The sequence below is a fragment of the Oryctolagus cuniculus genome, chromosome 9 (genome assembly GCF_964237555.1).
Source record: "Oryctolagus cuniculus chromosome 9, mOryCun1.1, whole genome shotgun sequence".
Taxonomy (NCBI): Eukaryota; Metazoa; Chordata; class Mammalia; order Lagomorpha; family Leporidae; genus Oryctolagus; species Oryctolagus cuniculus.
This window is the reverse complement of record NC_091440.1, coordinates 6,106,325-6,132,540: the sequence shown is the minus strand read 5'-3', so window position 1 is coordinate 6,132,540 and position 26,216 is coordinate 6,106,325.

Genomic DNA, 26,216 nt, shown 5'->3' with positions numbered 1-26,216 from the left:
CCAATGGCCGCCGCTGCAGCCGGCGCACCGCGCTGATCCGATGGCAGGAGCCAGGATCCAGGTGCTTTTCCTGGTCTCCCATGGGGTGCAGGGCCCAAGCACCTGGGCCATCCTCCACTGCACTCCCTGGCCATAGCAGAGAGCTGGCCTGGAAGAGGGGCAACTGGGACAGAACCCGGCGCCCCAACCGGGACTAGAACCCGGTGTGCCGGCGCCGCAAGGTGGAGGATTAGCCTATTGAGCCACGGCGCCGGCTAACAGTGTATATTAAATATTATACATTTAATACCTGGCTTCAAGGTTATAATTTAGACTTTTCTGTGGTTAGTTAATCTTTCCTCTACTTCTAGTACTTATTAGTTATAGCAGGATGTCTCAGAATCAGTCCATGGACTCTGCTGGTGTCTTTGGCCCAGTCTCAAGAGTTGTGTCTTCCCTTGCTGGAACCCACACCTCTGCTAAATAAGAAGACACACGCCTTCAACACAGCAAAGAGTGGGGAACAAAAACAAAGAACTGTTTTAGTAGTTACAATTTCAGCCTGAAAATTAACCGCTGGCTCTGTTCTCATTTTTCACTGAATTTCCTTGCATCTGTACAAATGTAGAGTATTGTTCTTAAAAATGAAGCTTTAGCAGAAACTAAAATGTATTAACTAAAATTTGTAGATGTTCTTGTGCTAGAACTTTAACTTTTTGAATTATTCTTCAATGTAATTTTTTCTTTTTATCCTTAAATTGTTTTTCATTTCACTACTTTTAGACTAATCACCTAAAAATACACTAAAAATAATATTTATAAGCAGAAAGTAAATAACTCGCCAACCAGCAGAGGAGATTTGCTCAAGATTATAGAGATCCTACAACAGAAAGAATATGGAAAGCTTTGAAATCACAGGGGCCTGGAACTCTTTTAAGATTTATTTATCATTTAAAAGGCAGAGTTACAAAAAGAAGGAGAGACAAAGAGAGACAGGGAGGTCTTCCATCCATTGGTTCACTCCTCTAGCAGCTGCCACGGCCATGGCTGGACCAGGCTAAAGCCAAGAGCCTGGAACGCCATCCGACTCTCCAAATAGACGGCAGGAGCCCAAGCACTTGGACCATCTTCTGCTCCTTCTCAGGAGCATTAGCAGGGAGCTGCACCAGAAGCAAAGCAGGTAACTCAAACCCATGCTCCTGTATTGCAGATTGCTTAATCCACCGCGCCACTGCATGGCTCTGCTTTCAAAGGAACCTAGAAGGCAGATAAGAATGTCTCTAGCCTCCCAGTGTGGATGGGAAGTAACGAGATGGCCTGTGACAAGTAACAAGAGCTTCCTGTGTCCCAGCACTGCCAAGAGTGCCTTGTACCAGGGCACGAACGTAAGCCTCCCAACAGCCCTGTGAGGGAAGAACACTGAAGCACAGAATATTTGGGCACCTTCCCAGAGACCACACAGCTCTCAAAGATGCCACAGGGCACCTACACTCTGACACCAAAGCACACGCGGCTGACCCTCTGTCAGGTGACAGTCCAGGCTTCGCACTGCCTCTGAAGGTTGGAAACTGGCAAGGGACCAGAAGGAACTGAGAGCAATCAGGATCGCAAATCTGGTTCCAGGATAAGTTGGTGTCCAAGCTGGCTTTGATCTGCAAGAGAGAGCTTGCAGACGGCTGTGGTCTGCACACACAGGGAGGTATCGCTGGTCGTGCCCGCTGGCAGGGAGAAAAAGCAGGGACTCGATTGATTTAGATGCTGTTTTCCTGCCTAAATTCCACTCATCCTATTGACTTGAAACACAGCCTTTTGCTTTCAGGGTAGATTTTTCCGTTATCTTTTCCCTCAAGGCAACTCCCACCAGCAGATGTGTCTGCAGCTCCTGCCTGCTGAGGCTGGACATCCAGAAGCCCTTATCAAGGGAGATTACAGCCTTTTTTCCCAACTTAAAGGCAACCGATATCCAGGTACAAGAAATAAAGATAGAGCCGAGCAACTAAAACTCGCTGGGGGCCACAGATCCTGGCTGTGTAAGCAAGATACTGCTCCATTGACATGAAGCGAGATAAGAGAAGCCAGCATCCTGCAGCCTGGCCGGTTTTGCTTCAGAACTGCCGCCCGCTGTCACCCAGGAGATCCAGGTAGCTGCAAACTGGCTATTACCACACCAGAGACATTGAAAACCAGGGGTTGTGTGAGTGAATCAGCTTTAGGCTCGGCTGCCAAACCAGAACAGCGAACTGGCATTGTACAATCTGCGGGATGAGTGAATCTGAGCTCAGAGGCATTGCTGTCCTCAGGCCCCATCCAGACAGAGAGAAAGGGACCCAGGTTCCCTTCCTGGGAGCCACAGGCGCTCTAAGTTCTTGCGTCCAGTTACATCGACACACACTGCATTTCCTCTTACAAGGAGCAAATCGAATGACAAAAATTCAAGTTCACAATAGCCTTTAAAGGTATCACCCAAGACCACAAAACTTTAACACTGGAGAGAGGAAAACAGGGGCGTGGTCATTGCAGAAGCGTGGATTAAAGGATTTTTTCAAGGGAAAATGCGGTTTTTGATTTGTAAACGTGGAAGTCCTGTAAAAGATGTGGCGTTCAGAAGCAAGGAAGCAGCAAGGGTTTCTGTAAGTGTAAATCAGGCCCCTTTGATTGCCCAGAGGCTGGGGTTCTGCTTGTGGACTCTGCAGACTCCACTGGCCTGTCCCTGCCCCTTCGCAGCTCTGACTTCAGGAGGGGAAGCTTGAAGAAACTGGGGAGCTTTTGAGAACCCTGCCAAAGTGCATTGCAAGGACTGCTTCCTAAACACGGAATGATTTCTTTGACACTGTACCCACTTTATTAAGCAGAAAGTAATCTTGTAAGTATTATAAGGGAAGGGCTGAGGGTGCAGATTAACCCACCTGGATGAAGAGCTGCGACCCTGCTCGCGGGGAAAGCAATTTGCCAAATAAAGCTCAATGAATCTCATCATGACCTCAAGGTGACTACTAAGTTCATTTTCATAGAAAGATGATGAAAATTTCAACTTGAATGTTTTTTGCAGCTGCTTCGGCTTGCTGTTTCCTGAAATCTGGAATTCTACTTTTTCAAAAAGATAATTTCTGAAGGATCTTTTTTCAGAAGTTTATGGCATATTCCCTTTGGAAATTTCTTTGTGAATCTAATAAAATATTACCACATAACCCAAAAGCAATATAATACTTGCATATCTGCTCCTAGAAGAAATATATACAAACTAAAAAATATCAAACATTAAAAATAAATTTGATTGCAAATACAACCTGTTTTTCTCAACCTTGAGACATTTTGTAGTCTATTTATGCAACATTTGAATTAATGCCTGACACTGCTACCACCCAAAATCTGAAAAAACCTTTGATATGATATTTACAAACTCCATTTTTCTGAGAAAATAAACATATATTTTATACATAAACCAAACCAAACCAAATTCCTGCACAATTTATCTAACGCTATACTGAAAGTCAAAAGAAGAAAGAGGGTTCAATGAAACCCTGTTAGTGGACCAACCTAATAAATTTCACCACACAGTGCTATTTTAATTTAATTCATGGGGAAAATCAACTTAGAGTGCAAAAAGGTTATTCACTTATGAGGTCTGAACTGTTCCAACATCATTAGCATGTCATTACTGTCAGGTAAAACAATTACTTTGAACACATGTTCTGAACCTTATTTACACTATATAAAGGCAAGGAAATTTGCATTCAGCTTGCTTTCAGGTAGTTCTGTGCACAGGTAAAATGTAACGTGATGCAATGGTTTTATTTTACAAAATAACCCTAATTGATAACCAGAGACTTTGTCCTAGCCCCAGCTTCAGAAATTACTTTGTAAAATGAGTACATACACAATGAATATGGTTTAAAATAACAAATTTCACACACACAAAAATAGTACTTCAGACCGTAATGCACTCAAATTACTTTTGCCAAGAAAAATAGGTAATTATGAGCATTCTGCAGAAATACGCTCGATATCTTCTCCAATCAAAGCCACATAAATCCAGGCAAGCTTTATTGTGGCTCGAAAACCGAGCCTGGTATGAACTGCCTCTCTGGATCCTGGGAATGGTGACCAAGAACTCGGCCAACAAAAATACTAAGTTGTCCAAAACCTTAATTAGTGCTCCTTCTTCATAAATGGCTCACATTTGATTAAAAGATTACCCAAAGATTGTAAGCATTCTGTATCTTTGTTTTACCTAAGCTCCAGTGTTTCAAGGAATAATGAAATAGAACCATTAAAAGACTAGTAGCAAAAATGTCCATATCTAAACTCTGCATCCATTTGAAAACACGATCTAACTATTGGCTTAGGGAAGTGCCTGCCTTGATTATAGAAGTTGGTGTTTTTGTGCTTTTAGTTGGAAGGCAGTTAAACCTCACACTGACTTGCCCAAAGGAAACCACGCCGCACCATCCATGTCCAGGCTGATTTTACGAAATGGCACAGGGTTCCACCACCTCTTGAAAGGTATGTTATACATGTATCACATGCAGATGGATTCATGCTATTTATAACAAAAAGGCTACCTCTAATTAAATACTTAGTTACTTTGTTAATATGGGTGTATATATTCTACTGTCCTGTTTACTATTTATATAGCATTAACTATAGGTAATCAACATATAATTAATTATTCAGTATACAGAACACATAATGTTCAGAGAATGAAACAAAGTAGATTTTTCTTTTTTTAATATAATTTATGGTCTAGATTCTAGAAAGGGTAAAGGGGTGAGTTAAAGAGAAATCAAAATGATAACAGAAACAGAGTTTGATACGAGTGAGCAGGTATTCTCAATGAAACAGCATTGGTGGCAGCACTGAATTCCCATGTAAGTCAAAACTGAGGATTTTTTTTATCTGTGTAGCTTAAAGAATATCTTCATCTTAGCAAATCTAACATCAAGTATCATTCAGTGAAGTGCAATGATGTTGAAATGTTATATCATTTGTGCAATTTCTGAAGAAATATTATGAAATTGAGACTATTCACTTTATATTTATAGCCAGAAAGTCAACTGACTAACATAAACTTAGAATGAAAAGGCTCACATTTTATTTTAACCCAGAAGTCCTCATCGTTTCCTGGACACATGACATGCTATCCTGAATTTCAAGTGTCCTTTAAGATCACCTATGGTTAATAGAGAGTCAGTGAGTGCGGAGACTTTCAGACTCAAAGAAGTCTGAACTCCAGCAGAAAACAAATCCAGCCTCATTTTCCACAGTCAGCAACTCTGTGGTAGCAATGAAATTGCCAGGTGACGTGGACAGTGTCATTGTATCATTTTCTAATTAAACTGGGCACAAACAAGTAAATGAAAAGCCAGAAAACAGGAGAAATCTGGCACTACTAATTGATCCTGGCTTCTACGAATTTTTAAGTGTCTCAGGTTAAGAAACAAATACACATTTTTAGTTTCTGACAAAAACATGTTTCCTATTCCTGTTTCTATTATGCCCCAAAGTAAGGTACCAGACCTCGCCTCTGTGAAGACTTCAACCAATCAGGTTCCTGGAAGCAGACAGCAAGTTTATTTTTTAAAGTTGTTCACCAACCTAATCTTTTAAGAACTGATGATGCCTTTCTTTTTTAAACAATGGATTATCTACCCAAAAAATAATGATTCCAGCATGAAACACTGTTAATACTAATCAACTAAATAATTTCAGATAAGTTGCTCTCATTTTTAAAGTTCTCTAAGGAGTAGAAGTCAACTGTTGGAATAAACACTTGCTATGTAAAGTTTTTTCTTTCACACCTAACTTACTAGTATTTCAAATTAACTAGTGCATTTGACTCATCATAAACACACAAGCAGACACTGTTGCTTTTAAACTTGTTTGTGTAGATTAAAATGAGAATGGATCTCTGGGCCTTGTGCAGTGCACAACCTACCCAAGGGTCTGTGGCAGATCTGTTAAGTGGTATATTTAATCCCTTTATAATTATTATTTCAAACACAGTCATGATGCCATGACTAAGTCCTTCTTTGTCAGGGCCATACGTTAGATATGCTACCTATATTGTTATGTGCCACAAAAGAGAACGTAGGCTGGCAGCAACAGAGGCAGAATCAATGTCTCGGTGAGATTCCAAGAGCATTAGTCACTTGACAGCTTCTGGGTGTTCACAACAAAGCAAGGGCAAGCTCAATGCCTTGTGATGCACTGAAGGACGGGCTCAGACAAAAGACTGACACCAGAAGTCTGATAGTTAAGAACAAATGACAACCCTTAAGATGTGCTATTGCTCTGAAATACTCAAGAAAATAGGAAAGTCATTTTCAAAGCCCAGTCCTTGATGTTTCTTTTTAAGAAAGAAACATCATCTGTGGAGCCTTTGATTAAAGAAGGGTGTAATCATTCTTTTTAATTCGCTCTGATTTTACCTCAAAAGGCACCCAAGTTCTCTTTATCCCAGGTTGGCTCTCACTTCAAACCAGAGGAGGACAAAAAAAAAAAAAAAGTGAAGTCAGTGTTAAGTTCCCTTTGCAAATGCTCAGAACTTGGGGTTCTTTACACCAACTAAACTCCACTTTTTTGCAAAAAGAAACCAACCGATGGCCCTTATCTGCCATGGCACAAGTCAGAGGAATTTCAGTTTATATCTTGTACCAGGGATTATGGACAGCTGTCTGGCCACGTAAAATAACCCAGACAAAACACACGGATACTTCAAATCACTCCTGTTGTGTAAATTTGCATTGTCTACTCTCCCCGTGGTGAGCATGCATTGCTTTTTAAAATGATAATGAAAGCTGTCTTCATTTTGTTAAACAAAGAATAAATTATAGATTGCACTTGGAGATTAGAATCTGCAAATCAGCGTTGATGTCAAGTCCAAAAAGGAAAGATCCTGCTCCATGTGGCCTAATCAGAAGAAGACACAGAAAAATACCTGAGAAGACCTTGTGTCCATTGATAAGTGCGCCGCCCAATAAAAGAATGGAAAAGGACTGAGGACCGGGGGCAGCCAGGGCAGCTCACACGCCAAAGCTGGGGAGCCCATCCAACTAATCTGCCTCGTTTGTTTTCACAGCTTTGCTGGGAACGTTTGCAGGGATGGCCCGGCACTCCCTGCAGAGCCTGAGAGCGAGTGGCGAGCCAAGATACCAGCAGCACAATGCTTCACCTGCACTGCCAGATACTCAGGCAGAAAAACACACGACCGTTTGTCAAAACAGCCATCCGCGCTGCACGCTTGCTTTTCCCTGCAGCCCCCCCCCCCTCGCTTCTGGCTGCCAGGTTTATCCAAGGCCTGCAGAGATCCCCTTTTAAATGCACAGTGAGGTGCGGACCAAGGGCCACCGGGAAGGGTCAGGGAGGGCTCCCCGGGGTGGGGGAGCCAGGCTCTACCTGGAAAAGGTTTGCCAGGCACATTAAAGCAGCTTCACCCAGCCTTCAGCCTTAGTCAGCAGCTGGACAGTGAAATGACTCAGACACACGGAAGCCAACAGGACAAGGAGGGGCTCTGAGCTCCACAGGAGACCTGGGCTCGCGAACCCCCTCACCCACCACTCGAGCTACAGGGTTTCCAACTACAGCCTGCAGTGAACTCAAGGCAGAATGCCTGGTCCCTTCCTTATCACGCGAAGCAAGCATCAGGACTGCCTTTGTCAGTTTCCAAGTCTTTGCCAGCAGAAGCCCATGTGATAAGAACTTTTGGATTGAGCTCTAGATCTTTGGCAGGTATCCACAAAGCCTAATTATGAAAGATCTAATAATCTCGTCTTGTGTTTCTCTGACAACCACATGGCTCTCCACTCAGCGTCGCTGACGCTATTGGAAGTGGAGAAAGATACTGACACTACAAATGACGGCACAGAGCGGGGAGGGGGGCAGTGTGGCTGCTGCCTTCCACTCACACCGGCTGCTGATGTCTTCATTAGACGCATACCTAGTGAAAAAGGAAACAGGTTCCACACAAAAGCAGTTTGAGTACATTTTTGTCAGGAAAAAAAAATTAAGTGTTGCTTGGCAATTAAAATCAACCGAATGCACTATCTTTTAATTAACATTCTTCGAGCGGTAGGAGATGCCCAGCGTTGCTCCTGTAATATTCCCTGCCTCACCCTCTGTCTTCCGTAGATTATATATTTCCAAAAATACTCAAGGTGACAGTTTAACAGGCAAGAGGAGGCACAGCGCGTTGCTCTACACATATGGAAATAAGCACTCTCAGGCAATACCCAGAACAATGGCGGCAAAACCTGTAGGAAAGGAGAGGGAACCCTCCCATTCTGGCTTTGTGCGAGGTGTGCTGGAGCCCTGACTTCATGAGCGCCGGCTACTGGGGCCACTTTGGACAGATAATGCTCAGTCATCTCCACTCTCCAGCCCACGGGCTGCCCGAAAAGTCCATCAAGAGGGCTGCTCCAGAAATTACCATGCACTCTTACACTTGATGCAAACAGGTGCGTTGGCCTCCCTGTCTCAGTACCGGTGAGTCCAGAAGCTTCTACGTCAACCTTCTGGGGCAGCCATTACGCAATGCTGTTCCCCCCAAACACGCAAAATATACTTTCCAGCAGATAATCCTGGCTTCTTACACGGAATTATGAGACACACAACACTGGCCAGCTGGATCCATTATGGCAAATAAACAGCGAGAAAGGAGCTCTCTCTCCTTCAACCTAAGACCTCAACACCACATTCATTTCCCTCACAAAAAAATGTGCACTACAGGTCAAAACATAAGATCCCGCAATAGAGGGAGGAATGCACCTGGCCCCATTTCCCAGATGTTGAAACCCCCTGGTGACTGCTTGTCTAAGTCCACCCTGGATATCATCGTTGTGTCTTTTTTTTTGGATCCAGACTCCATAAAAGTCCAATCTCGGTGCAGATTTTCTGGCCTTTCACTGATATAACTTACTGAGACTTGACGACATAGAACTGATTTTTTTTTTTAATTATTGTTTCCCCAATTGAACAAGTGTGTGGGTATTTTTGGTGCATTATCACCATCAGGTACAAGCTCTCCTTGAAAAACTTAGACTTCTCATTTCCCCCTCAGATGTGTTAACAATTTCTACCAAATTGCAATCAATAAACGCCTGAAAAGTTCCTCCAGTGAACTAGAGCCAGGCAGAGAAAAGGTTGCCCTTTCCTTGGGGGGATGGGGGTCTGCTGCATGTTGATGGCGTCCAGCCTTGTGCCGATGCCCACAGCCTTTCAGCCCTCGAGGACGGGAGGGAGGGCACCATCACTCTAACAGTTCTCCTGGACTTTGCTAACACCTGCAGCAGCCTCAGGTGTGCAACTGGTCTCCACTTTCAGAAGTCTCAGCCATTGCTTTTCCTCTGCCCGATAACACTTTCTCAGACTGAAATGCAACTGCACTCCATTCTGGAACCAGCACACAGACTTCTAATAGCTTCCGGCAGGGAAGTGAGGGTGTCTCATGGATAAAGTACCACAAAAACAAAGCTGGAGTCCTCAAGTCTAGACACAGTTTTAGCCACGGAATTGTAACCCAGTGGACTTGGTTCTGATCACCATGTTAAACACAAAGGACCACAAAATGTTACTCTGCTGGTCTTTTCTTAACTAAGTATGTAGTACAGTGCCATGGTGCAATGGGTTAAGCCTGCACTTGTGACACCAGCATCCCACATCACAGTGCAGGTTGGAGGCCTGGCTTCTGATTTAGCTCCCTGCTAATGCACTTGGGAAGGCAGCAGAAGATGGCCCACATGCTTAGGCCCCTCCTAACCATGTGGGAGACCCAGAGGGAGTTCCTGGCTCCTGGCCTCAGCCTGTCCCAGTTCCAGCCACTGTAGCCATTTCCGGAGAGAACCAACAGATGGAACATCTCTCTGTCTCGCCCTCTGTCTCTGCCACTCTTTCAAATAAATATTTTTAAAAAGAAGGAAAAATAATAGCATCCTGAAAAGCAATTTTGAAACAATATATTAAAATTTAATGCTTAAATTAAATTTTAAATTATTCTAGTAATAAAGAAATTAGTATATGTGAAAAAGTTAATTCTTGAGTTTGGCTTATTATCATTAAAATTACTAAAAAGTGAATAATAAAAATAAACAATAACAATAAAATTATATATATATTCTTTTCATGATCTCTTTCTTTAAAAAAGTAGGACATAGGTAAAAGAACTAATAGAAAGTCCATAATTGTTCCAAGTACTTGATTCCAAAAATATTGAGGACAGGGCTTTCACTATAAAAACAAACAAAATCACAAGAAATCAATGCCCTGTGATGGGCAGCCTGCTGGCTTTGTGCCACCCCCTTACCACACAATCCAGCATTTGTGTTCCTGTGTATTCACCAAAATGACTAGAAAACCTATGTCCACACAAACCCTGGACAGGAATGTTTATAACAGTTTAGTTCCTAATTGCCAAAACGTGGAAGCCACCATCATGCCATGGTACATCCAAACAATGGAATGCTGTTTACTGATAAAAAGAAAGAGCTGTCAAGCCATGGAAAAACATGGAAGGACTTTGCATGTGTGTTGCTGAGTGAAAAACACCAGTCTGATTCCAACTACATAACATTTTGGAAAAGGCAAAGCTATAAAGATAATTAAAAAAAAAAAAAAAGCCTTCCAGGATTCAGGGGAGTGGGATGGAGTGGACGACAAACAGGTGATGTACAGGGGAACCTTAAGGCAATGAAGCCATTCTGTTCAATGCTGGAATTGTGAGTGACATTTACATTCATCAAAAGCCATAGGATGACAGAATGGGCAGGGCAGAGTCAATGCTAATGGCAACTATGTGTCGTAGTTAACAATGCATCAGCACTGACCCATCAACAAGTGTACTACAGTGATACAAGGTGGTAGCAGTAGGGGAAACTGGGGCACTCTGTAGTAAACTCAAAATGGTTGCAAAGTCTGGCTGGGCATTTGGTCTGGGTAAAGCAGCTGGTGAGGACGGCCACACCCCATGTCAGGGTGCCTGGATCTGACCCCCAGCTCTGCTCCTGACCCCAGCTTCCTGCTAATGCACAGCCTAGAAGGCAACAATAACTCAAGCAGCTGAGTTCCTGCCACCCACGTGACGTGGGAGAGACGGGCTGAGTTTCCAGCTCCCAGATGTAGCCCCAGTCCAGCCCCAATCAGTGCAGGCAGTTGATGAATGACTCCAAGTGTGGAAGCACTCTCTCTGCCTCTCAAATAAAGACATAAATAAAATCTTAAAGTTTACTGATTTTAAAAATATTTACTAAGGTAAAATATAAAAGTGTCTAGATGTCTAATATGCCTTTAATAATTTGATACTTTTAGTACATATTTGTTCAGATGAGAGCTTGACCATTCTTTTCCTTCATCAATAGATTATTTGTATTGGGGAAATAAATAACTGACTCCACAACTTGTGTAGTCCTAGCACCTGTGGGAGGAAAACATGTCTCCCGGCCCCACTTTGCCCCACGGTCCATGCCCGGCACCGCAAGGCTGTCGGCATTCCCCACTAAATCAGCTGTCCTGTGACAGCTTATTACTTTGTAGACACAACCTTACCAAGAGTGCTCTTAACCCCATCGTCCTGCTCTGTGATGGATTATTAACCGTCTCTCCCAGGCTGACCTCTCGTTACCCTTAATCAGTGTGTCCTGCACCAGGCAATCTGCTGCGAGGACATTAATAAGCAACCTGCAGCAGGATCTCCAGTGCTTTCATAGGGAACTCAGGCAAGTGCCACTGCTGGCCAGCCAGCATCCCAGCTTGGAAAGAGAGAAGGAGAGCAGCTCAGGACTGCTCCTGTGTTCTGTGTTTTTCTCTTGCAAAGTAAATAAATAAATAAATAACTATGTTGCCAAAAATGCTTTTTGGAAAGCCACTGACACAGCTTGTTGTATCTGCTTTATTGAAATGAGTTGAATTTCCCTTTAATTTGCTTTTGAAATGGTTGCCTCTTTAAAACAAAATGCACTGATGACCTAAATGACAGTGGCTGCACCTAGCCAGGACTGCACTGGTGGCATTGAAACAGATCAAGGCAGCAGATACTGACCTAGAGAGACCAGGGAGATGGGAGGCTTTCCCAGTGTGTTAAGGTTTGCCACGGGCAGGGACAACACCCCGTGCTGTGGAGTGGATGCGTCTCCCAAGAAGCAGGTGGCAGCCACAGTAGTGCTGGGAGGTAGGACTCAACGAGAGGTGGTCAGGCTGTGTGGGCAGAGTGAATGGACTAACAGAGTGTTCAAGGTTTGTTCAGTGCCCCAACAAACGTCTGTCTACTGTAACTTACCCAGTCTCCGGTCTACTGTCACTGAAGCAAAAATGGCCCTAGATGCAATGAACAGAGGGAGCCCAATAGCAACAGCAGATACATGTCCATTTTGGCACATGCCAGACCCCAAGGGGAATTTAGTCCATTATTCTTTGTTTTCAGTTAGTTTACTTATTTGAAAGATGGAGTCACACAGAGAGAGAGAGGGAGGGAGAGAGACAGAGACACACAGAGAGGGAGGGGGATCTTCCATCCACTTGTCACTCCCCAGATGACAATGGCCAAAAGCATAGAACTCCATCCGGGTCTCCCACATGGGCTGGTGGGGTCCCAGGTACTTGAGTCATCACCTGCTGCTTTCCCAGGCCATTAGCAGGAGGCTGGATGGGAAATGAAGCAGCCAAGACTCCAACCGGCACCCCATGGGATGCCAGCATCTCTGGTAGCTGCTTTACCTGCTGCACCACAATGCTGGCCCCACAGTCCATTATTCACATTGTTGCAACCCAGTCAGCCCTCCAGAATTCGGGCAGCAAATGCAATGGATCAAGTCCATACTCCACCCAATAGCAAGCATCAAACACAGCCCCTGGGCAAGCAGGCCACATAGGACCCTAACCAGGGCCCCTCTCTAACACATTGGGAAAGAGATGCTTCTGTTTGTTTGCCATTCATGGCTTTTTTTTTTTTTTTTTTTTTGTCAGTTCGGAGTCAGTCTGGGGAGTTGCTCCCAGGTCTGGTTCCACTGCCAGCCACACCTGCCCCCCACCACCACCACTTTCCACAAAGCTAACAGGAGCTTTTTTGTGTACAAGAACTTTTGTTGAAGATCTGGGATCCTGCGAGGGAACTGCCACACACACAGAGAGAGACACAAAATTGCAGGCAAATCAGACATCCATTCACCCTTCCTCACCCCTGCAGTTCCTCACTGTCCACCCGCTCAATGGCCACCAGCTCCCTGATGGGCCTGGTCCCTCAGCAGTTCCTCCCACCCCCAGCTCGTTTTTCAGGGCTTGAGCCTCCTTCACAAGGTGACTGTAGCCAACTCAAAAACTTCAGGCACTCGACTCTATGTGAATTATAAGCTCGGGCATCCTGTTCCTCCTGGGACAACTCATTCTTCCAAATTTGTAAGAAGAAAAATAATTTCTTAAAAATGCTTAGTGCTAAACACTGAATACTATATGTGCATTATTTAGCATGATGCTTGCCACCCAGTACCCAACAAATGACTGATATTACAATTAACTTCTTCCTCCAGGGGCTGTGAGAGACACAACTACACACACCAACACTCAGTTCTCCTTTTCTAGGAAATACTCAGGATCTCATTTTCCAGGACTTTTCAGTTTGGCATGGTCACCAAGCCAGGTGCAACCTGTGGACAGGTGTCCAAGTGGTATGCACCACATCCAGGCCAAAGCATGGGAGAGCCGGCATCGTGTGCTGCCTTCACACTGTCTCTTTCTCTCGGGCCTCCCACAACCGAATTGACCAGGACTGAGTCAATGCCTGGAGCAAGACTACCTTCCAGAACCACCCCAAACACACGTGTCCTGCCTCTGGGATTTTGGCTTGCTTGTCACAGAAGCATATCCTAGCCTCACCTGGCCAGCAGGGGCACAGGGTGGAGGCAGAGCTTCTGTTGTAGACTGAACTGTGTCCTCCCACCCACCTACCTTCCCATCCATATACTGCCACCCCAGCCAACAACCTGGCTATTTGGACACTAAGTCTTTAAGGAGGTAATGAAGCTAAAAGGGAGGTATTTAAGGTGTTCCCTAATCCACAGGACTGGGGTCGGTATCAGAAGAGGAGGGGACACCAGGGACATCCACCCACAGGGAGAAGGCCATGTGAAGACTCAGCGAGAAGGTGGCACCTGCAGGCTAAGGCAAGCCCGCGGGAGACACAACCCTGCAGTCACGGGATCTTGGTGTCGGGCTCCAGAACCAGGAGAAAATGCGTTTCTGCTGAGTGAGGCCCCAGGCTGTGCTGTTCTGAGCAGACTCAGGCTCCTTTCAAAGGGCTGATCAGTCCAGAATGCAGCCCGAGATGGACCCAACCCAGGCAAGACAACAACTGAAGCCATGAAGAGAAGCAATTTCTACATCCTTTGGCTTGCAAGGCCAAGAGTGCAACCGCCAGAATCCAAGGTAGATGGATGTAAAAAGCTGACTCCCGCCTGCCCTGGCCATGGCCCTCGTAGCATGAAGGGGAATGCAGTGGACAGGCCTCCTTCCAAGCCAGGGTGCCCAAGACTCCCGTGGGAAAGTCTGGGAAGACTGTCCAGGAGAGCAGCAACAAACACAGCTATTTTTCTTTGGAAGAAGACAAAAGAACGATGACTAATGCCTCCTAGGAAGTGTTGTCTCTTCACCCCACTCCTTGTTGTTATTGAGGTTAATCCCCGTCTACTCGCCTGCAGTTATGCGCAGCCTGGATACCATCGTCATGTTTTATGAGAGCCCCAGTGTTTTGGGGAATGGGGAGGGACCGCCTGGCTGGGTTATAGACCTGAAGTCAGAGAAGAAGCTACCTGAGAAGTGGCCTGCAAAGAGGCCCCAGGCAGAAGTGATGACCTGCGCAGAGGACCCGCAGGATGTGCTGATAAAGGGTCAGAGGGAAGTCAGCATGGGATCGGGGAATGTTACTATTTTCAGGGAATCTGATATCATGTCAACATCGACAAAGATTGAGAAAAAGATTGAAGCTCTAGTTAGAATCTCTGAATAAAAAAAGGAATAGGCTACATTGAAAAAGGGATAACTGGGGGCCAGCGCTGTAGCATAGTGGGTAAAGCCGCCGCCTGCAGTGCCGGCATCCCATATGGGCGCCGGTTCAAGTCCCAGCTGCTCCACTTCCGATCCAGCTCCCTACTATGGCCTGGAAAAGCAGTAAAAGATGGCCCAAGTCTTTGGGCCCCTGAGTGGGAGACCTGGAAGAAGCTCCTGGCCCCTGGCTTTGGATCAGCTCAGCTCCAGCCATGGCGGCTACTTGGGGATTGAACCAGCAGATGGAAGACACCTCTCTCTCTGGCTCCCCTCTCTCTCTCTCTGTGTAACTCTTTCAAATGAATAAATAATTTTTTTAAAAAAGGAATAATTGAAACAATGGAGAAAGAGCTGATTTATCACAGCAGGTAGGATTTCAGCAGCAGGTGGCTCAGTGATCAAAGATCAGAGGCAGTTCCCATCTGGAAGGTAAGGGGGGTCAGGAAACACCCAGAGATGCCGAAATGCTCAGGGATTGACAAGACAGGATGAAGGGGTGTCACCACCCCAGGCCTGAAGGGGCAGTGTTAGCTGGGTTTGGGTAGGGCTGGACCAGGAAGAGGGGCAGGTGGAGCAGATGAATGGTGACGTACAGACAGAGCCCACAAAACCCCTGAGGCAGGGGCATAGTAAGGGCAGGAAAGGCCTGTCATGAGCATCCCCTCCCCAACCCCAATCATGCCTGCGCTCCCCCTGGGTCAACCCCACCAGGAACTAGGGGCTTCAGTGCAGGCGGAAGAGAGGAATGTGGAGAGGCGTTCCCACACTGAGTGTAACAGTGTAGTGTGGACCACAGGGATCCAAACACTCCAACCTAACCAGGAGGGAAAACAGGACATGGGAGGCAAGGCCCCACGAGAGAACGGATTCCGTCAGAAGCTCAACAAGATCTGCAGGAACCTGTACTCCTTCCCTCTCCGCCCCTCACCGCATGGTCTTGACCTTGGAGCAGCTGCCCCAGGACCTGGATGTGGTGGGCCCAGCAGCAACTTGCGGGGAAGGTAATCTGCTCACCTGCTCAGTACAGGGAATGGAGGGGAGGGATGGTTACTGTGGAAACCATCACACAAGCAACAGGAGGCTTTGGGTCATCATCGGGAAGTACTGCAGCTGAACAAGGCAGGCCAGCATAACGATCCGCCTGGAAAAACCTTTAGTTCCCCGAGCTCTGAGCAACAGGAGAGCCGGCTGTGAAGTTTTCATAACGTGTGGAAGCTTCAAATTCACACATTCTGTGGCTTATCCTTTAAAAAACAAGAACTGCCGGTTACAGTTGGCCTTGGCACCGCTGGGGGTTTCCAGACCAATTGCCTAAAACTTTGGGATTTTTTGAGTTCATGTCAGCCATAGCTGATATCCCGGTCCCTAAAGGCACTAAATATTCAGGCACTTAAGCAATGTCTTTGAAAGATACAATGTGGGCCGGTGCTGTGGCTTAGCAGGTAAAGCCGCCACCTGCAGTGCTGGCATCCCATATGGACACTGATTAGTGTCCTGAGTGCTCCATTTCCAATCCAGCTCCCTGCTTATGCCTGGGAAAGCAGTGAGGATGGCCCAAGTCCGTGGGTCTCTGCCTCTGCCTGGGAGACCTGGAAGAAGCTCCTGGCTCCTGGCTTCGGATTAGGCCAGCTCTAGCCATTGCCGTCATCTGAGGAGTGAACCAGCAGATGGAAGATCTCAATCCCGATCTCTCTCTCTCTCTCTAACTCTGCCTTTCAAACAAATAAATAAATCTTTAAAAAAGAAAGCAAGCAATCTGCAATGGTAGTGCACTGACCATGTAGCTAACAGAGTTAGGCATACTTCAGTTTGTTGTCATTTGACATGGAAATCTGTAAAAGTGAAATAGTATAAACTCAAGGCATAAAATTTTGGATAAATATAAACATCAACTCCAGAACTATTTTTCTAAAATTGAATATTCTCTCTAAGATAGAAGTTTCTTTTTAAAACTCTGGTTTCAAACTAAGCAACAAATCAAGAAAATAATGACTGTAGGTGATAATTACGTAATTGCAGCACACCCAGTATCCAAGGGGTGTTGAATGGATCTGCTAAGTATTTTAAATGAGAGGACTTCAAAATATCAGTGGAAAATGGGAATTAAAACATGGTGATTTTGAAGCAAAAAAAAAATTGAAATTCATGCCTTTTTTCATACTATGCATTTTCCACAGACTTTTTGAAGATCAATCACATATATGACTTGAAAATTTTTGTGCCAGGGGCGTTTGATGTAGTGGTTAAGATACCACTTGGGATGTCAGCACCCATACCTTCAGAGGTATGGTATAGATTCATGTCCCAGCTCTGCTTCTCATTCCATCTTCCTGCTAACGTGCACCTTGGGAGGCAGCAATGATTGCTCAAGGAGTTGGATCCCTGCCACCCATCTGGGAGATGTGGGCTGGGTTCTAGGCTTCTGGTTTTGGCTTGGCCCAACCCTATCTGTTGTGGACATTTGGAGAATGAACCACATTTGGAGAGGTAGAAGATCTCTTTCTCTCTTTCATATACACACACATATATATAAAATTTTGTACCAAAATAAACTTTTAATCCCATTTCTCATGAATTTTCCTAAGTCCCTCGGACACCTGTAGAACAGGTGCTCAATGATTCAAGGTGGAATACCCGTGCACCATAAGTTGTTGTGTGATAAGGCCATGTCTCTTGCATGGGCCAGGATCTGTACTGTCTCCAGAACCCCTATCTGACTTCTCTCAGGTCTCCTCCCTGAAGCCAGCCCCAGGTATAGGCTTTTGTCCACCATAGATAAGGGGAGTGACCCACTGGATTAACGTGTACCACCCAGTCACCCGGCGCCCACCCCCCTAGGGCAGGGACAGTCCCCACCTGCCTATACCCTTAGGAGGGATGAGGACAGGGTGCTTGCTGGGGTGAAGAGGAGCTGAGCTACCGATACCGTTGCTTAATATTTCTCCTAAATGTGTCCGATCTCCTGCTTATCATTTGCATGCATTCATCCTTCTGTGCGGCACATGGGTCCCAACTCTGGTGTTAGACTCAGGATTGGCATACTGGTGACAAAGGGTCTCCTCCACATGTGCCTGGAAACCAGGTTGGTGCTGGCACTGAGGGCCCCAGGGAGCCTGAGGCAGGTGCTCAGGGAAGTTGGCCACATGCCAGCAACTTAGGGGCCCCAGCAGGCTGGTGCTGCAGGCAGACTTCTTTTATATCACAGGATGGGAGTCGAGATGAGGTAACGCTTGAGGGGCAAAGGACTGTGCCCAGTGCCCTGCGGAACCCCCGGAACCTCTCAGAGATGGGTGGGGCGTTGGAGCTTCAGGAGGGAGGGCTTTGAGGTTCTGTTCCAAACCTGCAGGGGCACAAGTTCATGCAACTGAATCTTGACTGTTAATGGGACCTCATTAACATTCCCAGGCTCGTCAGACCTGTGGGGAGCTCAAGTTACAGAATAAAGCACACATATATTTTTAATACACATCAGGAACGGAAAATATGATTTAATCTGGGTGACCTGAGGTCAGAAAGTCTCTCTCTATCAGGTCAGCCAGCAGGTGTGCTTGTGGGTTCAAACACTGGACGAAGCACATCACGTCCAGCTGACAGCACCGAAGTCACAGAGCAACCACGAAAGAATGAATCATCTGTTTGAATCCAAAAGGAAAGGAAACAGAACAATTTTTTGGAGTTAAGGATAGTACTTAAACTGCCTTTTGGGATCATAAACAGTTTATTTCTTTAATATTTCTTCTTTATAACTCAACATATCACCTTATCAGAAAGGTAGACGCTGAGGAAATAACTCTGTGCATGTGTATCAGCTAAGAACAGAATACCAGGGCAGGTGCAGCAGTTAGACACCACACTTGTGTGCTGTGTCACAGCACTGGGTCCCAGTCCCCGCTCTGCTCCTGATCCCAGATTCTTGCTAATGCACACCCTGGGAGGAGGCGGGAAAAGCACTGTGCATTTGATTCCCCACCACCTGTATGAGAAACCTGGATTACTGAGTTCCTGACTCCTGAGCACTTGAGGAGTGAACCACCAAGTTCATTTTCTCATGCTCTCCCTCCCACTCCCTCCCTCCCTCCTCTCACTCATTCATTTTCAACAACAGAGTAGTATATCTGGGGTGGGCTTCACCTAGTGGTTAAAAATGCCAATTAAGGCCAGTGCCGCGGCTCAATAGGCTAATCCTCCACCTAGTGGCGCCAGATTCTGTCCCGGTTGCCCCTCTTCCAGGCCAGCTCTCTGCTGTGGCCAGGGAGTGCAGCGGAGGATGGTCCAAGTGCTTGGGCCCTGCACCCCATGGGAGACCAGGAGAATCACCTGGCTCCTGCCATCAGATCAGTGCGGTGCGCTGGCCGCAGTGCGCCAGCTGTGGCGGCCATTGGAGGGTGAACCAATGGCAAAAAGGAAGACCTTTCTCTCTGTCTCTCTCTCTCACTGTCCACTCTGCCTGTCCAAAAAAAAAAAAAAAATGCCAATTAAGATGCCTACATCCCACATCAAAAAATCTGGGCTCCATTCCCAGCTCCAGCTCCTCGCCCAACTCCCTCCTAACACAGATTCTGGCAGGCAGTGGATTCCTGACACCCGCATGGGAGACCTGGACTGAGCTCCCAGCTCCGCCTCTCAGCATCAGCCCAGCCCCAGACGGTGCAGGCATCTATGGAGTAAACCAGCAAACAAGTGCGGTCTCTCCCTCTGCCTCTCAAATCAATATTTTTTTTTCTAAACATGCCAGAATACATGGCCAACAATAACCTTGAAAAACAGGTTAAGATATACAGAGTCGGGGACCACCGCCCTTGGTTTAGAAGGTAGGCATTTTCCTGTTGACTTCAGAAGCGCATCATGGCGACTGCACTTGCAGCTATCAAGCCCAACTGCCAGGTAAAGACAGTGAAGGGTGAGGGCCTTCTTTGGGGTGGGGGTGGGGGGCTGCTACTCACTGGGAAGGAAAGGTTCTCCCAGGCTCCCTCCTGCATCTCACTGGCCCAGAACTACATTTGTGGAAAATCTGAATTAGAAGGTAAAGTGTGTTCTCTACGAACTCTCCGAAGACTCCTCATAAATCCAAGGACTGTTCCTAGCCACGAGAGTCACTGGAAAATCAAATATTTAGCTTCCCAGATTGTATACTTTTTTCTCCCTGAACTGTTAAATAAAGAAAACAAACATCACTGATTTGTCTTCTTCTACTCCCACTTTTTCAAACTCGAATAATTGACTTAATAGTAGCAGAAACCACAACATTTCTGAGCCATGAGATGGCTCAATGGCTTTTAAGATTTATTTATGTGAGGCAGAGAGACAGGGAGGGTAGAAGGGAGGGAGGGGAGAGAGAACGAGGGAGAGGTAGTGTCTATCTATCTGCTGGTTCACTCCCCAAATTCACAACAGCCAGGGCTGAGCCAGGCTAAAGCCAGGACCCTGAAACTCCATCTGGGACTCCTACATGGGTGGCAGGGACCCAAGAACTTGAGTTATCCTCAGCTGCCTTCCCAAGTACATTAGCAGGAAGCTGGATTGGAAGCAAAGGAGCTGGAACTCACCCCATACGGGATGTGGCTTAACCCCCTGTGCCACAAAGCCACTCCCCTCACCCTGCCAATGACTTTCATGCTTAGACAACTTGGGCTTTCAGAGATGAGTCGCTGATCTGGGAGGAATAAAGCTCATGACCCAAAAGGGACTGGTTGCTGGAGTCTCAGGACAGTTCAGACACATACGACAGCAGAGGCTGGAATCTGCAGGCCTGTTTGGGGCTCTGAGCTCTGATCCCATCAGGCACTAACTGGATTCTGCTCTATGCCTTGGTTTTCTGTCAGTAAATGAGGAACAAAAGCCCTTGTGTGACCCAGCAGAACATTAGGAGTGTCAAATACAATATTCCAAAACAGCACGAAAACCTAAAGACGCTTCAGCAACACGAATGGCCACCCTATCCTCTATGTGAGGATGAGTCCTAAGTCAAGGGTTGTGCACCACACTGTCCCTCCTGGGGGCCTGGCCCAGTCCACTCAGATTCCCCAAGTCCTCGCTTCTCCATGTAAGAGCATGGACACTGCCTTTCAGGTCATCCGCTCACCGTCCGCCCCAGCCCCGGCAGAATTCACTCTGCTTTCAGAAACAAAGCCGCCAGCTCCACTTGCCCAGAGACAGCCTGTGCTCTGGGTGCCACGTGGGCCACCTGTCACATCTGGACACGTGTAGAGACACAGTCGGCATCCGGGGCTTGGGAGCACGCTCACATGCAGTCGGATCCCCACGTTTCCATCAGAATACCGTGAATGTTCAGAGAGACAAATACACTGTCAGGCATAATGACATTCTCCTCCCGGCACCCTCATAAAGCAGCATTGAGAACACATAATTGCCCTCAAAAGATGTCTATTTTATGATAATCATTACCTAAATATTACACACCAGAGACTTGTACGATTAAAGAGGGCTGAAATTACACATGAAATATTAGCCGTATTTTACTTAAGCTCTTTGGACCTAATTCATAAAAATTAATTCATGGTTTATAAGAATGATCACTATTCTTTAATAGAATACTTCCATAATTCATTACATGCTGCAATCCCACCACCCCTGCTCATGTACGTTTCAGTTCCAGTCTTCCAGGAGGAAAAAACATCCAACTCTCAGCAAGCGAACCCACACCCCCCCAAAATAAGAAGAGCAAAGGGGAAGCTAAGTCACCCCCAAATCTCTGCTTTTCACATGTGTTTACTTGGCATGACGAGGGAGCAAACCTACACCAAGAAAATGCTAAGTTTGGGGCCATGTCTCTGAGAACACGATGTCTCTCAGTATTATTGGAGGATCAGTCCCAGGACTCCCCTAGATACCAAAATCCAAGGATGTTCAAGTCTCTTATGTAAAATGGTACAATATTTGCATATCATCTACGTACACCGTCTTGTACACTTTAAATAATTTCTTGCTTGTAACACCCAACACAAAGTAAATGCTCTTTATATCATTGTTAGACCACGTAAGAGTAAACAGTTCATTGAAAAATAGATTTAAAAGGTAAGTTTATTTTTGTTCCAAAAATGTTTGGAATTACACATATATGGTATCTTCTACACATTTATGGGAAATGAGTATTATGAAAAAAACTATGTACAAGTTTCAAAAACTTTTCAACAAAATAAACATATCTTTTAATTCCATTTTGCATTAACTTTTTAAAGTACTTTCGCATTGTTTAGGGGACAATGACAAGAAAGAAATTCACACAAGTTCAGAGCAGAGGCAGTCTCCATAGGCCCAGCTGTGTAGTGGAGGCCCCCAGGCTGCTGAGTCTACAGATGTGGGGGCCAAACTGTGTGCCTGGAAGCACGACTTCTAGAGTTTCCATAGCACATTCGAGCTTTCTCAATCCCTTCACCAAATTCTCAGGATGTTTAAGATCCTGGGGCCAGCAGGGGATCGGGGATCTGTGTGCGCATCAGTGCTGTCTCAACAGTCATCAGTGTGCAAAGCTGTCCGTGATCCTTTTTCAAAGATTTATTTACTTATTTATTTGAATGGTAAAGTCAGAGACAGAGACATATAGAGACAGATCTTCCATCCACTGGTTCACTCCCCAAATGGCCAAAATGGCCAAAACTGGGACAGATCAAAGCCAGGAGCCATCTAGGTTTCCTATGTGACTGGCCAGAGCCCACATCTTTGAGCCATCATTCACTGCCTTCCTGGACATGTTAGCAGGAAGCTGGGTTGGAAGCTGAGTAGCTGACACACAAACCAGTGCTCCAAAATGCAATGCACCTGCTGCACCACAATGCTGGCCCCCCACAATATACCAACTGACATCTGTCTCCATCTCTGACAGGGACACCCAGGAGGGCAGGCCAGGCCTCTGCCCAGTTGACTCAGGATCCCTGAGCTAACCACCATGTTTCAGCCTGCTAGGATTTCATTTCATATTTTTAAGTTGAAGAGCACCATATTTTACTAAATTCACTGTTGTCCAACCATTATCAGTGCAAGTCACACTATATGTATTCAGTTTTCTACTGAAAACAAAGGCTTAGAAAAACGAGGAGCATAATCCCTTACACACACTCATATTAACCCTGGGAAGAGGTAGATTTTTTTTCCTGTGTTACAAAGGTATCGAGATTCCAGGAAGTGCATATAAACAAATGACACCAGTACGTGGTGGGGTGGGAGAAGGAAGTGGTGGAGTGGAAAAGTGGGCGCGTGGCAAAGGGAAAGGTGAGTTCACATGGGTGGGGGTGTGCAGTCCCAAGCAGCAGCACCCTGGATTCGAGATCCAGCTGCCACGTTTGCTTTGAGCCAGTCGGTGCTGACAGTTTTGTGAAATAAATGATCAGGAATAAGATGACCTCAACATCTCTTTCTAGTTAAATTGCTCTTCTCTACAGAACATTCTCCTACGAGATATTCTGAGAAAAAGTCAGAGTGCACCCAGCGTCTCCAGAGACAGGCACTCGATGCTCATTTTCATGGAGCCGAATCTGATTACGGCAGTACAAGCAAGCAGAGGTCACTGCCTCTGGCAATACCGAGCCTGAGGTGTGCAGTCCTGGGCTGGCCCAGGGATCACTGGTGGGAGGGGCAATTTCCTGCCTCCTCCTCCCAGGGGGGTTGTCTCCCTCTTGCCTCAAGATGACTACTCTGCTTCCTGGCACTGAGAATGCATTGCAATAGGAAGGGAAAAGGCAAAAGGCTTTTGTTGAATCTCGTTTCTGAAAATTATGCTCCAAAGACAACCAGTTCAAACTCGTTGGCCAGAAATGGACCATACGGTCACCTCCAACCTCAAGGAGGGTGGATGTGAAAGCATTAGTGGACATAGCAGCCTTTGGAACAAGACTGCGGTTTTCCTCCAAAAAAAGAAAGAAGAACTCTAAGAAGAACTACTAGCTGGAAATCCAACAGAATCTCCCACATGTGGTACAGTGATTGGGTTGCTTTAGTGCAGAATTTTGAAAATTTACTTTGTGAATCCCTACACACCTCTCCTGAAGACACACACGAAAACAACTCCTAGGTCTACTGGGAACAGCCAAATGTGAAAACTGTGCAGCACTGCCCTGAGACCAAAGTCACACAGAAATGCTACAAGAGTACCCCTTGCAAACGAAGGGGCAAAACATCGGCCAAATACAACACTATAATAATTCCACAACCAAGGGGCATTTATCCCTGAAATGCAAGCTTTTTAGATATTTGAAAATGAACCAATTTTATCTACCATAGGAATGGTCTAAAGAAAGCAGGCATTGCAGGACAGGAGAAAGGATGCCAGTGCCTGGGACTGAGTTCCACCTCTGCTTCTGAGCACCTCCCTGCCACTGCATCTGGGAGGCCGCAGGCGCTGGCTCAGCACTGGCGTCCCTATCACCCGAGTGGGAAACCTGGATGGAGTTCCTGGCCCAGCCCTGGCTGTTTGGAGCATTTGGGGAGCAATCCAGTGCATGGAAGCTCTCTTTCGCTCTATGTCTGAAATACACACATACACGCACACATACATACATACTTTTTAAAAATGGTCTCTCACACTTGGAGAAGCAATCAAAACAGCAAAAAAGAACAAAACTCCAGCCAACATTGTGCTTTACAAGAAAGACTCACAGTTTTCCCTAAGGTCAGGAACAAGGATGTCCTCTCTCCTCACTCCTACTCAACATCAAACTAGAAGGCTTACCCAAGGCAACAAGAGAAGAGAAAGAAATGCAAGGGGCCAGGATTGTGGCATAGTAGGTTAAGCCACTGTCTGCAACACTGGCATCCCATATGGATGCCAGTTTGTGTCCCAGCTGCTCTACTTTGGGTCCCGCTCTCTACTAATGGCCTGGGATAAGCAGTAGATGATGCTCCAAGTGCTTGTGCCCCTGAACCCACTGTGGCTCTTGGCTTTGGCCTGACCCAGCCCTGACCGTTGTGGCCATCTGGGAAGTGAACCAGCCAATGGAAGATCTTTCTCTCTACCTCTCCCTCTCTCTTCTGTAACTCTGACTTTCAAATAAATAAATAAATCTTTAGGAAGGAATGAAGGAAAGAAAGAAGAAAAGAACGCAAGGGGCACACATTGACAAGGGAGACAGAAAACTGCTATTTGCATTTCTAAAATCCCAAGAAACCAAAAAAAAAAAAAAAACCTTCTAAGAAATAATAGGCGAATTTTGCAAGACTGCAGAAATAAAGGTCAACACACAAAAATCAGTTATATCTCTATATGCTAGCAACAAACAACTGGAAGTCAAATTTTCACAAAGTAATGTCATTGATAAAGATGTAGTTTCTCCTTAAGCATATATGCAGGATCCACCAACCCCACTCCTGGGTATTGACCTGAAAGAAGTGAAAGCTCCTTTTCTCACAGAAATAGGAACACTAATGTTGACAGTAGGTCTGTTTATCACTGCCAGCACTTGCAGGCAATCCAGATATTCCCCAGGAGTGACCAAACTCTTGTAGCTCCACACCGGGGTATAGTACTTGGCAATGAACAGGTGCAAACTACTGATGCACATGACTTGGGGGGGCTCCCAAAGTCATTCCACTGAGCACCCAGTCTTCAAGGACTCTGCATCATTCTACATGCATGACCTTGTAACGAGACAAGACGACGCAGGAGTGCCCTGTGCCAGGCTCGTGACCGCCAGGGGAGAGGGAGGAGATAACCACAAACAGGTCATGTGGGAGAACTGTGCTTGCTGCTAGTGTCCTGTGTCCACAGATGTGGCCGTGTGCTAACACTCATCTTCCAAGAAGTGAGGCATCCTCTAGACTGTGCATTAACTTAAACATCTTAAAATCAATCACATGCGCCTACTGAAAGGAGCCACCGCACAGGGCCCAGGCAAAGATGGCACTGTGACACCGGAACATCTTAATCGTTCCTTTCAGAGGCAGCTCTGTCAGCCTTGCCATCTCTCAGCTGCTCGCCAGCCCACAATTAACTCCTGCCTTTCATTCAACAGCCCCTGCGTTTCCACTGCTAAAAATTAATACATCTGCTTTAAACCATCGTTAATAATTGATTCACGTGATTTAGCTCTGTGCACATACTCCTTAGAAAGCAGTAGCATTTGAAGCTATTACTGTTTGTTCTGACCTCACTGAGTAGACTTCATGACTATTTTTACTAGCTAGCAAAGTAATACATTTTCTTGAATAAATGAAAGAGATGAACCCAGGACCTGATGCAAGAGAACGGAAAGGAAGGGTCC